Consider the following 16501-nt stretch of genomic DNA (forward strand, 5'->3'; position numbering starts at 1 on the left):
ATCTAAAATGGCTGTTCCTCTTGTTGCTTCTCCCACTTTCAGGACAATGAAGTTGTCTGTAAGGCCAGTGTGGAATCTGTTTGACCTTATGCTCTTGGCTGAGTTTGACATCCAACAAATATCCGGGTAATTGAAGTCCCCCATTACTACTATCTCCCTTCCTTTTGCATGCTTGGCCATCTGTTCCAGGAAGGCATCATCTATGTCCTCCGTTTGGCTTGGGGATCTATAGTAAACTCCCACAATGAGGTCACTGTTATTCTTCTCTCCCTTCATTTTGACCCAAATACTCTCACTTTGGCTTTGAGGTTCTAATTCTTGGATCTCTTCACAGGTATACACATCCCTGACATATAACGCCACTCCTCCTCCTTTCTTGTCTGGTCTGTTTCTCTGAAATAGATTGTATCCCTCCATTATTACATTCCAATCGTGGGACTTATCCCACCAGGTTTCAGTGATGCCTATTATGTCATATTTAGTTTGCTGTACCAAGAGCTCAAGCTCATCTTGTTTATTTCCCATGCTTTGCGCATTAGTGTACAGACATTGGAGTCCATTAATCATTCCCCTGTGTCTCTTATTTAAGGATTTTTTCCTCCCACCACTAGGTCTGCGTGCTGTTTGCTCCATTTGGTCTATGACATTTGGATGATCATCTTCATCAGTTGATAGACTCCTACCTTCAGGAGCACTGTCTCCCTCCCCCACATTAGTCAGTTTAAAGCCCTCCTGATGAGGTTTCTGAGATTTTTGGCAAAATCATTCCTCCCAACCGTTGTGAGGTGCAGCCCATCGCTTGCCAGAAGTCCAAGAAACTGCAGTCCGTGATCTAAGAATCCAAACCGTTCCTGTTTACACCATTTGCGAAGCCAGCTGTTCACTTCCACTATTTTTCCCTCTCTCCCTGGGCCACGTCGTTCAACTGGGAGGACAGATGAGATGACATACATCTTCCCATGGCTACTATTTGTATTTTTAAAAAATAAGCACACATTTCTAGTAATTTATGGTTTGGCCCTAAATCCCATTGAGTCCAGTAGGATTTATTGATGTGTAAATAAATATGCATAGGGCTGTAGCATAATGTCTTCTTAGTAAACTGTGCAACATTTTAAGATATAGTAAGCCCACAATTTATGCAAGGGTTACATTCTGGAGGTTGCACCTCAAGCCAATATTGTGTATATTCAAAACACATTGGGTTCAATGGTGGAGGGGATTGCCAAAGTAATTTCCCCCAGAATTCCACCCCCTTTTAATTTTTTTACCACACGCATAAAGCTGAATGCACACAAGTTAAATGTGTGTACGTTGTGGGCTTACTTTATAGTGAATAAATATGTAAGCATGCATCACAGTATTTTTTCCTTGGCAATAGGCTGTACTGGCAGCTTACCTGAACTTGTTAAGAAAGGTAGCTGTCAGGGCTGCCTCAGGTCTCAGCTCACAAAAGACCAACCCCAAGCTCTTCTTATATACAAGGCTGTTTATTGCAGTTCATTATTGGTTCCACAACCGAGGCGTGCAGCCCCGCGTCTCTTTCCCCTAGACATTTGAAGTCCCCTCTGAATTGGTCCCTCCCCTACACCAGTTTAATAAGCTAACGCTGCTCCACCTTTTTCTCTCTTTCCTTTTCCGCAGGGTCTTTCTGCCCGCCGGGGTTCCCCCCCTCCTGCTTTCTCCTGAAGCGGAGTCTCCAGACTGCTCCTGCCCCCTCCTGCGGGCTTTGGGTCCTGGCCCCTCCTCCTCCGGGCTCCCTGTTCTCCCGCACGCCTCCTCATTTGAACTTGGCGCGCGCGCCCAACTTCTGACCTTCCTTTTGACAGTTATGCTACTCTGCTCACTGCCTTCCTCCCCTTCCGGGAGAACGGCTTGCTCTGATCCCTCCCCTTTCTCTGTCGCCGGAGCTGCTCCCTCTGACACACTGGAACCTCCCCCTCCCTCGCTGCGCTCTGGTGGGGAGGCTGGCCCTGATTCCCAGCTGCCGCTTTGGGGTCCCCTGCTGGCCCCCCGCTCCTGACACTTTCCACCCGGGGCTCCCCTTGCCCTTACCACAGGCGCCCCTTTCTGGGAATCCTCTGATTCGCTGGAGAGACTCATGGAATCCCCTGCGTCATTGCTATCCTCTTCCTCGCTCTCCTGGGATTCCTCTCCATCGCTCTCCATTTCCTGCCTTCCCTGTGCCTCTGTCCCTGTACCCCTGACAGTAGCATTCTATTTATTAATGAAAATGACTTATATGCTGCCTTTCCAATATAAGAGTGTTCAAAGCAGCTAAAAACATTCAGAGAACAAAATAAAACAATCATAACAATTAAAGGAATTGGAATAACTTAAAACAACAAAAACAGGCTGTATGGCACATAAATACGGTAAATAACATATCAGAGCCAGCATAAAGGGGAATTGTTGCTATAGTTCAAAATAATATATATATATATATTTAAAACCACTAAGGCATTTTACAGTGTTGACTTGTACCATGTTTTGTGTTAAGGTGTACGTTCTTAAAAACAGAGCTTTTAGTTGTTGCTTTTTTTAAAAAAAACGAGACAGAATCTAAAAAGGCTTTGTGCAATCACAGGAGAAAACAGTGCACACAGCTAAATTTTCTACTGCAGCCTTTTTAGTGCCGAAGAGATTTGATGCTGCTGTTTTCTATTTCATATATACTTTGGATTGGGGTGAAGCAAGGCTTCTAAATCCTCTTTTTTAATACTGGTATAGTGCATTTGATATTTCTGAAGTATACTTAGAATCAAGATGAACCTAGGGATATTATTGAAGGAAGCTGCTCACTCAGCACCTATATAGAAATCAGGCCACCCACCTTTTCGCCAGCAGAATTTGCGTTGCTAGGCCAGCAGGTATATGCTTAAGACCGCCCATATTGATTGCACGCTCTCTCTCTCTCTCTGTATCTGTTTTGTCCAATAATACATAAATCGCAAGGTGAAGGTGCTAAGCTTTCCTGCCTTTGCAGCTTAGCTCCCTGCAACTTCATACAGTTTGCATGAAGTCTGCAATAAACCAAGAATTGTGGCAATAAACCAAGAATATCTGATCAAGCTTTTAGTCATAATGGGATTTGTGTGTTTTAAATTAAAATATTTACTTAAGCATTCCAATGTATAAATAAAACAGTATCAACTGTAGTTGTAGCAAGTATAGAGCTTATGCTTTGCATGACAAGTTCTAAGTTCAATCCTTGGCATTTGCTAGCAGAGCTAGTAAATATATCTGTCTAAACCACTGGAAAGCCTATGCCACTAAACCTTGATTTAGCATTCTGTGCGGTCACATATCTGAAAGCTCCTCTCTCCTTTCTAGTCGTCCCAGGCTGCTGAGAAGGCAAATAAGCCACAATTCAGTTTCACTTCAACCAGTTCCTGGATTTTAACCAGGAATCTTGTTTTAAGACACTCTTTAACCAATTGCAAACTAAGGCAATTTCACACCATAGGTTATGATGCTTAAATTAGTTTTAAACTAGTATTGCTTTGTGTATAACAAGAAGGCAGGAACCATGTAAAGCAAAACTTCTCCCACCCAGGGGTAAGAGGAGGTTGCAGCACTCACTCACTTTCACAGAAAATCATGTACATACCACTAAACCATGGTTTAGCATTAGGTGTGAGCTGGTTAGGTGTGCGCAATATACTGAGTTAGAAAGAGCAATGGTATGGGCGCTGTGGTCTAAACCACAGAGCCTAGGGCTTGCTGATCAGAAGGTCGGCGGTTCGAATCCCCACGACGGCTCCCGTTGCTCGGTCCCTGCTCCTGCCCACCTAGCAGTTCTAAAGCACGTCAAGTGTAAGTACATAAATAGGTAGCACTCCGGCGGGAAGGTAAACGGTGTTTCCATGCGCTGCTCTGGTTCTCCAGAAGCGGCTTAGTCATGCTGGCCACATGACCCGGAAGCTGTCTGAGGACAAACGCCGGCTCCCTCGGCTTATAGAGCGAGATGAGTGCCGCAACCCCAGAGTCATCTGCGACTGGACCTAATGGTCAGGGGTACTGTTACCGTTATGACTCAATATAAGGCAGCTTCCTGGGATTTAGTTCCCATAATTGAAGCAGCCCTGTTCACACAGAGGTCATAGAATCATAAAATAGAATTGTAGAGTTGGAAAGGACCCCAAGGGTCATCTAAGTCCAACTCCCTGCAATACAGGAATCTGAGCATGCAACCTCCCATCCAATTTGAATCCATATCAGACCCTGCTTAGCTTTGCAAATGTGCTAGCAGTTTTATTGCTGCAATAGGTCCTATGCATATGTCAGGGAACTGACATCGGAGGAAAGGGAAGTGGTAGGGCTCCCAGAGACTGGGAGAGAGTCAACAGCCAAAGCAGGGACCAGCAGGGGGAGCGCGGGGTCTCTGGAGGAGGATCTCAGTAATGCTGAGAGAGATGCAGCAGCCCAGGCAGGAAGCAGAAGGGGAGAGAAAGGGGTGAGAGACACTTCGAGCGAAAATAGCGGGGAGGTGTCAGAAGCAACTGCAGGGAGACCTATGCTTCGCCGGAAGCTGTCACGTCGTGAGTCCAGGAGACGCGTTTCCGTTAAGGAACTTCTTTGCTGGAAGCGCTTCCGCAGACAGCCACTGTCGGACTCTACAAGTGACTAGAGCAGACATGTCTGAGGAGCTCTGTCACACACAGAGGTTTGTGGGGTCGCACAAACTCTGAAGGGGCACTATTTTAAGCACAAGCAGCTAATCATCCCCTTGACAGCAGTCCGACAGTCTCTGTACACTGCCTGTGCAGGAGAAGGCATCATGAGCGACCCAGCAGGAGCCGGAGCCGCAGGGGGTGGAGCTGGTCCAAGCTTGGAAGACAGATACCGAGCATTGGAGGTCCAACTTGCGCTGCAGACGGCGAGGCTCGAGGAGAGGAGGGCTCAAGATGCAGACAAGAAGGGGAGAACCACTCAGTTCCCCAGAAAGGTACCAGGATTAGTGCAGAAGTTTGGGGGGGACCCCAAGGATTACCATGCCTTTAGGACTGAAATGCAATATGCCCTGAATGTGCAGTTTGATGAGTTCCCTGATGAGGAATCCCGAGTTGCTTTCGTAATTGGGCATCTTGAGAAGGGGGCGCGAGATTGGGTTCGACCCCTGATGGCAACGCACAACGATATCCTGAAGGACACTATGAAATTCTTTCGTGCAATGGATATCATGTTCTCCAGCGATATTGAGGAGGGGGTAGTGCGCAGACAGCTAATGGCTTGCAAGCAGGGAAGCAGATCTGTCCGTGAGTACTGGACTGAATTTACCATGCTGATTCACAGATTGGGGTGGGATTTATCGGCAGCACCCATTCAGATGCTATTTGAAGAAGGTCTTTCTTCAGCTGTGAAAGACGAGCTGGCCAGGAGCCCCAGGGCGGTGTCTATGGATCAGCTGACCAAATCTGCGCTGACCATTGGAGCGCGCCAGGAGGCAAGAGCCTTGGAGAGGCGGGAAGGGAGAGGGGAACGTTGGAAGGAGTTACGCATTCCAGACATTCCTGAGCCAGCTTTCCCGCCGGCAGAGCCGATGGAAATCGGAACAGCCCGCGCGCGCGCAGTTTCAAAGCCCAGTGAGGGGGCGAAGAAGGAGGGAAAGGGACCCCGGAAATGCTATCTCTGCCAACAGCCAGGCCACTTTGCCAGAGTCTGCCCCCAGAGGAAGGAATGGCAAGGGATGGTGGGAACTGTTGAGGGGGAAGAGCAGGGAGAAACGGAGCAGGTAAAAGCCAACGCCTGGTTGCCAGCAGGGCACTGCAGCCAGGCCAAAGAGCAGTGAAAGTGCCCCTTCCCCAAGTGCCAGTGCCAGAAGCTCCTCGACCTGCTCTAGTGATTGAAGTGTCGCTAGAGTTGCAAAATGGACACCCCCTAAAAATAAAGGCGCTGTTGGACTCAGGCAGCTCCTGCAATTTCATGAGCAAGGAGTTTGCTGCTGAACACCAGATACAGACTATCCCCTTAAGCAACCCCCTGCAGGTGACCACGATCGATGGCAGAGAACTGTTGGGAGGAGGCGTCAGCTTGCAGACCATCCCAATGATAATGAGGGTGGCAAGGCACACAGAACTGATAGCGTTTAATGTGGCCACCTTGGGAGGCGCTCCCATTATTTTGGGAATGAGCTGGCTAGCCCTACATGATCCGCTGGTGGGCTGGCATCAAAGAGTGGTTTCCTTCGGTTCCGCACATTGCTTAGAACACTGCAGGGGGGAAAAGGGGTCAGCAGGGGCCCAAGCCACCCTAGCAGGGACGGAAGTGATGGAGAAGGGGAAGGTGCCATCACAGTATGCTGATCTCAGCGACGTGTTCAGCGAGAAGGAGGCTGACCAACTACCCCCGCATAGGCCCTTTGATTGCCAGATCAATTTACTCCCTGGAGCACAGCTTCCTGTAGGCAGGTTGTATGCCATGTCAGACAGGGAGATGCAGGAGTTGCGAGCGTTCATTGACAAGAACCTGAAGAGAGGCTTCATCAGAGAGTCCAAGGCAGCGGGGGGTAGCCCAGTGTTTTTTGTGGATAAAAAGAACACGGACAAGCCGAGACTGGTATGTGACTTTCGGGCCCTAAATGCAGTGACAGAGCCGGTGGCTTTTCCTATGCCCAGGATTGATGATATTTTGACCAGGGTGCGAAAAGGAAAGATTTTTACAAAGCTGGACCTAAGGGGGGCGTACAACCTGATACGTATAAGGAAAGGGGATGAATGGAAGACCACCATGTTCACCCCTTTGGGGGCATTTGAATATCTCGTTATGCCTTTTGGATTACAAGCAGGCTCCGCGTGTTTTCAAGCCTTTATGAACCATGTACTGGGGCCTTTGCTCTACAAGAATTGCGTGGCCTTCTTAGATGACGTGTTGGTGTATTTGGAGAATGAGGAGCAACATGTGAGAGACGTCAGAGAAGTGTTGAGCAGGCTGCAAGCCAACAGACTGTGGGTGAAACTGGAGAAGTGTCAGTTTCATACCAAGGAGGTGGAATTCCTGGGGTACCGCTTGTCAGACAAGGGGTTGGCCATGGACCCCGGCAAGGTTCAAGCGGTGCTGGAATGGAAAACCCCCAAGACTAAGAAGGATGTGCAGAGGTTCCTAGGGTTTGGAAACTTTTATCGTAAGTTCATCCGAAACTTCGCTCACCTGACGGCGCCCATCACGGACTGTCTCAGCAGCAAAAAGAAGTTTGTTTGGACGGGGGAGGCGGAGCGAGCGTTTGAGGAACTGAAAAAGGCCTTCGCCTCTGACGAACAACTTCTACATGTGGATTTACAAAAAAAGCTGAGGGTCGAAACAGACGCTTCTGACAGAGCCATAGGGGCGGTGCTTCTTCTGCAGCCGGGGAAGGAGGGGTCCGAGTGGCGACCGTGTGCCTTCTTTTCGCGAAAGCTGAACAAATCTGAGAGAAACTACACGGTGTACGACCGGGAACTTCTTGCGATTTATGAGGCCTTCCGGAGATGGAGGCACCTACTAATTGGTGCACAACAGAAGGTGCAAGTGCGCACGGACCATAAGAATCTAGAGTATTGGAGAACTGCGCGAGTGCTCAACCAACGGCAGTTGAGATGGGCCCAGGAGTTCTCCAAATTTAACTTTGAGATTTGTTACGTACCAGGCCAGGAGAACGTTAGGGCGGACGCTCTCTCACGCAAACCTGAATATTTGGAGGGAGAGGGTGCACCCGAAGAGACCCATGTCATTCCCGAGGATCGCTGGGTGTGTGGGGCGGCATTGGTGGGGCTAAGGGAACTGATAGAGGGAACGGTGCAGGATGAATATGCCCAGGACAAACTCAGGGGTCTCAGGAGGGAGGGAGACAAACCCGGGGGTTTTGAGGAGAGAAACGGGGCGTTGTACTACAAGGGAGCGTTATACGTACCTGAAGGAGAATTGAGGGAAAAGGTACTCAAGCAACTGCACGATAGCCCCACAGCAGGGCATTTTGGGCAACACAAAACCATGTGGCTGGTTACCAGGGAATTCTGGTGGCCCAAGGTCAGGGAAGATGTGCGGGAGTATGTGAGAGGGTGTGACCGATGTCAACGAGCCAAGGGGGAGAGGCGGGCACCGGCAGGTTTATTAGAACCACTACCCACGCCGGAAAGACCATGGGAGGCAGTGGCAATAGATTTTATGACTGATCTGCCCAGGTCCAAAGGGAAGACAGCCATTATGGTTGTGGTAGACCTGTTAACCAAGATGGCCCACTTTATAGCCTGCTCACATGCGGTCACAGCAGAAGAAACCGCTAAATTGTTTGTGGAAAATGTGTTTAGATTGCATGGTGCCCCCTTGAGGGTGGTTTCGGACCGAGGGAAACAATTTACTTCCAGGTTCTGGAGGAAGCTCATGAGCTTATTGCATGTAGAGGTGAATTTTTCCACTGCCCGCCATCCAGAAACCAACGGGCAGGCGGAAAGAGCTAATGGTGTCCTCCAGCAATATTTGAGGTGTTATGTGAATGACAGAGAGAATGATTGGGTGGAGAAGCTGGCGTTGGCAGAATTTGCCTATAACAATGCGGAGAACGTGTCCACGGGAATGAGCCCTTTTTTGGCCAATCACGGGTGTCATCCCCGAGCCTTCCCAGGGGGGGAGGGGGAGAACTGGAGCGTTCCAGCCGCAGAACAGTTCGTTGAAGAAATGGAAGCGATCCATCGCCAGCTCCAACTTAATTTAAACAGGGCGAAGGAGGAATATAAGAGGCAGGCAGACAAAACCAGAAGGGAAGGAGAAAGCATTAGGGTGGGGGACCAGGTGTGGTTGTCCACCCAAGGGTTACCATTTAAAGGAGGTTGTAAGAAGTTAAGACCCAAAAGGCTGGGCCCATTTGAAGTCACGCAACAGGTCAACCCAGTGGCTTTCAGACTCCGGTTACCTAACCACATGAAGTTACACCCAGTGTTCCACAGATCATTGCTGTCACCGTATATAGGGGACAGAGAGGGGAGGGTCAATAGGGGACCAGCTATGGAGGAAAAAGAACACAGCTACCATGTAGCGGAGATTCTCGATTCCAGGTGGAGGGGAGAGCAAGTAGAGTATTTGGTAATGTGGGAAGGGGAGCCGGAGTCGGAAAACACCTGGGTCAGGGCAGAGGATGTAGATGACGAGGTTTTGATTGAAACTTTTCATCAGAGATTCCCTCGGAAACCCCAGCCAGTGGCGAGGTTCCGGAGGGAATACTTCGCCACCACCGACGAAGAAGAGGAGTTGGAGGGGTTCGCTGATTCCGAGGTGGAGGAGGATTCAGCGAGTCGGAACGAAGACCGATGGAGGGAAATGTTAGAGACGTCGGAAGATGAAGAGGATTCTTTTAGGGGTTTCAGCTCCTCACCGCCCAGAGGAGAGAGTAGGGGCGGGGGAGAGGGGGGCCCTGGAGGGGAGGTGGATGTCAGGGAACTGACATCGGAGGAAAGGGAAGTGGTAGGGCTCCCAGAGACTGGGAGAGAGTCAACAGCCAAAGCAGGGACCAGCAGGGGGAGCGCGGGGTCTCTGGAGGAGGATCTCAGTAATGCTGAGAGAGACGCAGCAGCCCAGGCAGGAAGCAGAAGGGGAGAGAAAGGGGTGAGAGACACTTCGAGCGAAAATAGCGGGGAGGTGTCAGAAGCAACTGCAGGGAGACCTATGCTTCGCCGGAAGCTGTCACGTCGTGAGTCCAGGAAACGCGTTTCCGTTAAGGAACTTCTTTGCTGGAAGCGCTTCCGCAGACAGCCACTGTCGGACTCTACAAGTGACTAGAGCAGACATGTCTGAGGAGCTCTGTCACACACAGAGGTTTGTGGGGTCGCACAAACTCTGAAGGGGCACTATTTTAAGCACAAGCAGCTAATCATCCCCTTGACAGCATATATTGTATAATAGCTTTGGATTTGAACAAATGTATTTAAGGCTGAGATACAAGAAGGTGGCAGGCAGAATCCAGGACATCTTATTTTTACCATGCCTCTCTGTCTTCCTAACCTCCTATTCACTGAATGAGTAGGACCTGAATTTTTAAAAGGATAGTTGGCTTTTTTTAACCTCATGAAAATGGAAATCAATGAAACATTTAAAGAGGAGGAGAAGTCTGCAATATTCACCTGAATTGCTATTGGTTTTCTTATTGTAGGATTAATGAGGTTTTGTTTCTAATGTGCAATTCAGTTCTGAAACAATTTACATTTTAAGTCTTTCTTGATTTATCACTTGCATCTGAGATTATTTTTTGGAAACAAAATGTGTGAGAGAGACACAGAGAGGGGACTATCCCTGTGGTAATTTTTTAATTAGCTTATAGAAGCCATAAACTTAATATTTCTTTTTTGTTCATGAAATGGCTCAATCCTATATCCACTTAGACTCAATCCACTTAACTAATGAAATCAGTGTCATTGAACTCAGTGGGACTTACTTCCAAGTAAATTAGGTTGCTGGTTTTTGAAGAACTTCTGAGAAGATGCTTTTTGAGAAGAAGCTACATAAATCCTCTACAACCCACAATGCTTCTTTTTAAAAACACAATAATGCATGATGGTGGCCTTTACATCGCATTGTGGGTTTGCAAGGGAGAGCATTTGCAAGCATAACAATTGTTTATGTGATATGGCCCCGCTGTCAGTATAAAACCAGATATAAAGATTACTATACTGGTGTCATGGGTTATAAGATCAAGCAGTAAATATTTCTGTGAGGCAGAAAAAAATACTGATGGAAATCAGTGACTGGATACTTAGTGAAGCACTAATATAGGCTGAAGGGCTGTGGTGGAGTTGCTGCCATTTACAAAAATTATGTCTCTTGTCAGGAAGCCAGCGCACCTGGGGGTTGGTACCTGGTGTTTAGCTGGGGAAACTGAACAGATAACGTGTTGGTGTATCACCCACCCCACTGCCTAACTGCCTTCCTGTCAGAATTGACAGAGACAGTCTTAGGGATGGTATAGGAGAACTCCCCAAGTGAAGTAATTTTATTGTAGGACATATATTCCGAGGCTGTCTTGATAGGATCAAATTGGGACTTCGTGCCTACAATGAGAATCATGTGGCTGTTTTCGTACATCTCTAGCCCAACATATGCTGCAGGTTACATTCCTGTTCTGATTCTTTCCCAGAGTGGATTGGGTATGGTTCCATAGCTGGATGTGTGCTATTCTAACACTGTCATCATGGATAGATCACTTCCGGATGAGGTTTGATTTGATGGTGACTGTAGGGATGGTTGTAGTTTCCGAGTCACCTTCAAAGATAGCCCCACGTAGAGTGCATTGCAGTAGTCCAAGCGGGAGATAACCAGAGCATGCACCACTCTGGCGAGACAATCCGCAGGCAGATAGGGTCTCAGCCTACGTACCAGATGGAGCTGGTAAACAGCTGCCCTGGACACAGATTTGACCTGTGCCTCCATGGACAGCTGTGAGTCCAAAATGACTCCTGGTCCTTCAGGGGCACAGTTACCCCATTCAGGACCAGGGAATCCTCCACACCTGCCCGCCTCCTGTCCCCCCAAAACAGTACTTCTGTCTTGTCAGGATTCAGCCTCAATCTGTTAGCCGCCATCCATCCTCCAACCGCCTCCAGATACTCACACAGGACCTTCACCGCCTTCACTGGTTCTGATTTAAAAGAGAGGTAGAGCTGGGTATCATCCGCATACTGATGAACACCCAGCCCAAACCTCCTGATGATCTCTCCCAGCGGCCGCATGTAGATGTTGAAAAGCATGGGGGAGAGGACAGAACCCTGAGGCAATGCAATGCACTCTACGTGGGGCTATCTTTGAAGGTGACTCGGAAACTACAACTAATCCAGAATGCGGCAGCTAGACTGATGACTGGGAGCGGCCGCCGAGACCATATAACACCGGTCTTGAAAGACCTGCATTGGCTCCCAGTATGTTTCTGAGCACAATTCAAAGTGTTGGTGCTGACCTTTAAAGCCCTAAACGGCCTCGGTCCAGTATACCTGAAGGAGCGTCTCCACCCCCATCATTCTGCCCGGACGCTGAGATCCAGCACCGAGGGCCTTCTGGCGGTTCCCTCATTGTGAGAAGCAAAGCTACAGGGAACCAGGCAGAGGGCCTTCTCGGTAGTAGCACCCGCCCTGTGGAACGCCCTTCCAGCAGATGTCAAAGCGATAAACAACTACCTGACATTCAGGAGACATCTTAAGGCAGCCCTGTTCAGGGAAGTTTTTAACGTGTGATATTTTATTGTATTTTTGGTTTTTATGGAAGCCGCCCAGAGTGGCTGGGGAGGCCCAGCCAGATGGGCGGGGTATAAATAATAAATTATTATTATTATTATTATTATTATTATTATTATTATCGTATATGAAGCAATCTATGAAGCTGTATGCAGTCATCAGGAGATTTGGAGCTCAGTACCATTTTGCTGGTGAAGCTCAGTTTTACCATTCTATATACCATCTGAACCTGATGAAGCTGTGCTCTTGTTGAACCAGTGCCTTGAAGTGGTAATGGGTTGTATGGAAGCCAGTAGACTGAAGCTGAATCCTGACAAGAATGAAGCTGTCTGGATGGACAGTACTCATGTCTGGCAATTGGGGCAATTGGGGCAATTGGCCTGTTCTAGAGCAAGTTGTACTTGACTTGAAATAACAGGTAAATAGTAGTGTAGTGGTGCTCCTGGACGCAACTTCGTCACTTGAGGTACATGTGACCTTGGTCACTAGGACACTAGGAGTGCCTATTTCCAGCTGTGGTTGGTTTACCAGCTATGGCCATTCCTGAAATGAGATAGGCTGGCCACAGTTTTGCACACTTCCTACCTTGGCTACCATATGTGCTCTATGTAGGGCTAGCCTTGAAGATGATCTGGAAACAGCAGCTATCTGGAACCCATATTTTCATGGATTCATTTCAAGAACCTGCCATATGATTGTCCTACAGATTTAATTATGGAGGAGAGAAAACCCTGAAAACTTAGATGCGAGTGGGCAATAAAGCTTAATCACATGTTTACAACTTCTGAAATGGAACTGGCAACTGTCACTAGTGGCATGATATGCTCTGCTGTACTTCTGCTGTAGTGGCGCTAGCTCACTGCCTTCTGGAAATCGGAACTGGCAGAGACCTTTACAAATGCCCTTCTCTTAAAGCAAGAAGGAACGAAGCATTTGATTACCCTCAGCCCAAGTCCTCTTTGTCTGTTTCTCTGTTTCTCTTTTATAAGAGAAAGAAGGTCAGACTGGAGAGGCAGCAACCATAACACATTGCTATGCTCTTCATCAGAGAAACATACTGGTGTGCTGTGGCTGCCCCAGTCTGAGATAATTTCCCCCTCTCTTCCTGCTGTGTGTGTGAGAGAGAGAGATGGAGAGAGCACACAAACTGAGCATCCACAACAAACTAGTCTGCTTCCTAGGCTGGGGAAATGCGTGAATGCTGAGACTGCACTCTATCATTGCATCTGCTTGGAAAACAATAAAAGGAATGGTAAAGGGGCTGAAGGTAGACCGTTTTATAGCAACATTGCCTACTGTAAATGAAATATTGAACTCTATTTCAGTAGCCTGTAAGCAAAGAGGTCCTTTGCAAAGGTAAAGCCTTTGTGAGCAGGTATGAATTTAGTAGGTTTCTTAATAGTGCCACAGTTAGGTATGGATGTTGGAAAAGAAAAACATTCAAAAGAGGCAAGATTAGAGTACTGAAAAATATCACATTTATGAAAGAAGTAAAAGGAGGTAACTCAGAAACCAATTTGCAGAATAATGCAGTACCCTTAAAAAGCATGTGGGTGGTGGTTTTGAGAAAAGAAAAATCAAATATGTGAATGACACCAATGAGGAAAATCAAGGGAGAAGGAGTGATGATGATGATTACGTTGCTATTCAGAGTAATAAATTGGCAAGTAAAGAATTCAGAAGCGAATCCTTCCTGCTTTAATGAGGGCAGGTACAGCGAAGCTGCCAGGTTGTTGCTGATAGAGGGCAAAAAGATTACCCTGAACATTTTGTACATTTGAGTCTGAAAGATATCCAGTTAGTTATTTCATTTGTAGATATTTTTTTCTGACTCAGATGAAGGAAGTTATATAACTACCTTTGTAAAATTTTAATGCAAATTCAAGGGTACATTAACCAACTGAATGGTAATGGAACATTGAACTGCTATGTTAAGGTGGTGTTGGGAGAGTGTAACATCACAGAGAAGTCCCAGCAATGGAGGCTTGGGGGATCCATTCCAAGGAGATGTTACATGGTAGTATTGATTGCTAATATGACAGCCATTGCCCCTTCTGTGTATCCCACAACATTGTGAAAGTTCATAAAGTTGTTAGAGACATGGGATTTGTCTACCCGCCCCCCCCCAACGTAACGCTGAGCTCTCAAAGTAAACAATAACAGATAGCATGATGAGGCAGTGTTGCTCCCCTGATCACCTGGCAGCTGAGTCACTGCTGGTTACTGAGGGAGGGGGGCAAGGCAGTGGGGTTGAAGCCAACAATGGCCCAGGGTAGCGAGAGGATGGTTGGTGAGGTCAAAGGGGAGTGCAAAGGGGTGGCTTGGGTGAGATGAAAAGCAAAGAGTGAATGGCTTTGGTGAGATGGGGTTGGTGAGCAAATTGAGCAGGGGCAACCCTTAGCAAATAAACATTTCCCTAAATTCCCATATTGCAGGGTGCAGCATATTTGTAGACAATGTATGTACATCACCAGTTGCCTATACAGTGGTACCTCGGGTTACAGATGCTTCAGGTTACAGACTCTGCTAACCCAGAAATAATACCTCGGGTTAAGAACTTTGCTTCAGGATGAGAACAGAAATCGCACAGTGGTGGTGCAGCGGCAGCCCATAGCTGTCAACCTTCCCTTTTTTTGGCGGGAAATTCCCTTTTCCCGCTGCTATCCCTGATTGTTAGATATCCCGTAGACTGTCCCTGGGACAGGTGAGGCTGCTGATCCCTTATTTTCAAATCTGAAAGTTGACAGCTATGGGGAGGCCCCATTAGCTAGAGTGGTACCTCAGGTTAAGAACTGTTTCAGGTTAAGAACGGACTTCCAGAACGAATTAAGTTCTTAACCCAAGATACCACTGTAAAGTATGTTTGTGTGTATGTGTGTGTGTGTGTGTGTATGATTTATCTTACACATTCTGTATCCCACTTTTCAATGTAAAACCACATCAAGTGTTTTTGTACACTATGGTGGAATTATGGAATTAAGAAATCCAGTAGGTTAATTTGTCTTCATGCATTTAAATACATGCATTTAAATACTGGGGTTTTTTTTTGGGGGGGGAGAACATGTCCATTTCATGGTTAAAATATATATTATTTTAGTTAATTCATGAAGTACATAGAATTTTCTAGTTGCTGAACAGAGGCTAAAAAACAAGGCAGTCCTTGCCCATAGGCTTACACTCTGATAGGCATAAGTGGGGCATGGCCCCACTTCTTGTATATTATTATAATGACTAGTTGTGATGGAGTAAAAGAGCTCAAAGGCAGCTGGTCATCTGAGCCGATGTGGGACCACTTCTCCCTCTGCTGTAGTCAGGCAGAATGGCTCCTAATAGATGGATGACAGCTCAGGAAGAGAAAAGGAGCCAGATGACAATTGGTAACTCTTTCCACAGGTGAAATTGTTATTTTTATTTTATTTTAGTGGAATACCAACATTTCAATGTGTACTTTTTATATTTGTAATCCACTTTATTATTCTTTATCACGTGCTATCAGTGTACATTTGCATAAGGAAAAGGACTCAGAATTTGGGAAGTGGGTGGGAAAGAAGACAACATAACTGTGGGTTGTGGGAAGTGAGAGAAAAAATACATTTTGTAACTTTAGAAAGTGACTGGAAATATATGGCACTCTTTTAAAGAAAAGATTGTAAGCACTGGCTTTATTTCCAACTTGCAATAGAAAATAAAAACTTGAGAGGAATAGTAAATGAGTTACTAGTTAGCCTACAGATCAATACGGCAATCACACTGGTTCTTATTTGCTCGTTTGCGCACAATGAAGGTGGCAAAGATTAATGAACACACTCCTGTTGCCATTTATCTTGCACCCGCACATGCCTGTCATCTAAAGCCCACAAAATCAGCCCACGCCATTCCCCTGATTACTTGGGCTCATATTGCTGTGTATTAAACTGTCTTGTAAATTATCATCAGTCCTACCACCTGAGCTGCTGAATCCAGTGCAGCAGTTTCCAGATGATCAAAATTGTGTGATTAATTTATTGGCTGTAGTCCAAACTTTTGTTTAACTCTGTGCACACAAAAATCTGTATGTGTAGGATCTGTAGTTCAGAGATTTATAAGAATGGGTCATCAAAGTAGTAGTATTTGCCTTGTGGAAGGAAAAAGGAATACTTTAAACTTGACTTTAAACTTCATGTTCATATGTTTATAATCACAACACTCTTCAAGATCCGGGGGATATATTGCCTAGGTGCAATCCTATGTTAAGTTGTTTCTAAATTCCTCTGAGTTCAGTGGGGCTTACTCTGAGGTAATTGCAAAAAGGATAGCAGGCTAAGGGCCAA

At 46.8% G+C, this 16501-nt stretch overlaps 1 protein-coding gene across 3 annotated transcripts in view; it reads left to right on the forward strand.

Moving 5' to 3' along the window:
• LOC309538361 (uncharacterized protein C8orf34 homolog) overlaps positions 1 to 16501 on the forward strand; it is a 97965-nt gene that overhangs the window by 11640 nt on the left and 69824 nt on the right. The gene's annotated exons all lie outside the window — the stretch shown is intronic.

This window comes from Podarcis vaucheri (genome assembly GCF_965113315.1).
Source record: "Podarcis vaucheri genome assembly, chromosome: 8".
Taxonomy (NCBI): Eukaryota; Metazoa; Chordata; class Lepidosauria; order Squamata; family Lacertidae; genus Podarcis; species Podarcis vaucheri.